The sequence below is a fragment of the Penaeus monodon genome, chromosome 23 (genome assembly GCF_015228065.2).
Source record: "Penaeus monodon isolate SGIC_2016 chromosome 23, NSTDA_Pmon_1, whole genome shotgun sequence".
NCBI lineage: Eukaryota > Metazoa > Arthropoda > Malacostraca > Decapoda > Penaeidae > Penaeus > Penaeus monodon.
Window position 1 is genome coordinate 20,371,290 of NC_051408.1, and position 565 is coordinate 20,371,854.

The following is a 565-nucleotide window of genomic DNA, read 5'->3' on the forward strand; positions in this document are numbered from 1 at the left end:
GCCCCATAGCTGCACATCCAGGTGTGTTCGTACCTATACCAAAGCAAAGCAATGTTTATTTCCCTAATATGCTTTCCAGGACTAAGCAGTTTGTTTCAGAATGTCAAGAGTGTCAGATCCGGAAGGGCTGTGCTTCAAAGAATGCACCCCTTGCTTCTGCACCTAAGTCAGTCGTCCTTTGGAACGTGTCTCGGCTGATCTTGTACAATTACCACGGTCTTCACGTGGAAATCTCTACGTGTTGGTAATAGTAGACCACCTTAGCCGTTTTGTAGGGCTAATAATTTTTCCAGACAAAAGGGCTCGTACTTTTGCTGAAGCTTTCATAGATGATTTTACTATTATGGGATACCCCTGGAGCTACAAACAGATGGGGGCGGTGAATTAATAACAAGCTTATGTCTCTTGTATGTGAGGAGTTACTCATCCAGTTCCGAGTGAGTGCCATATCATCCACAGGCAAATGGGGTAAGTAGAGAGGACAAATAGAGTAATCAAGGCTGCTCTGACTGCAATATGCACAGATAATGTCCGCACTTGGGATGATTACCTTCCCCAGGTAAGA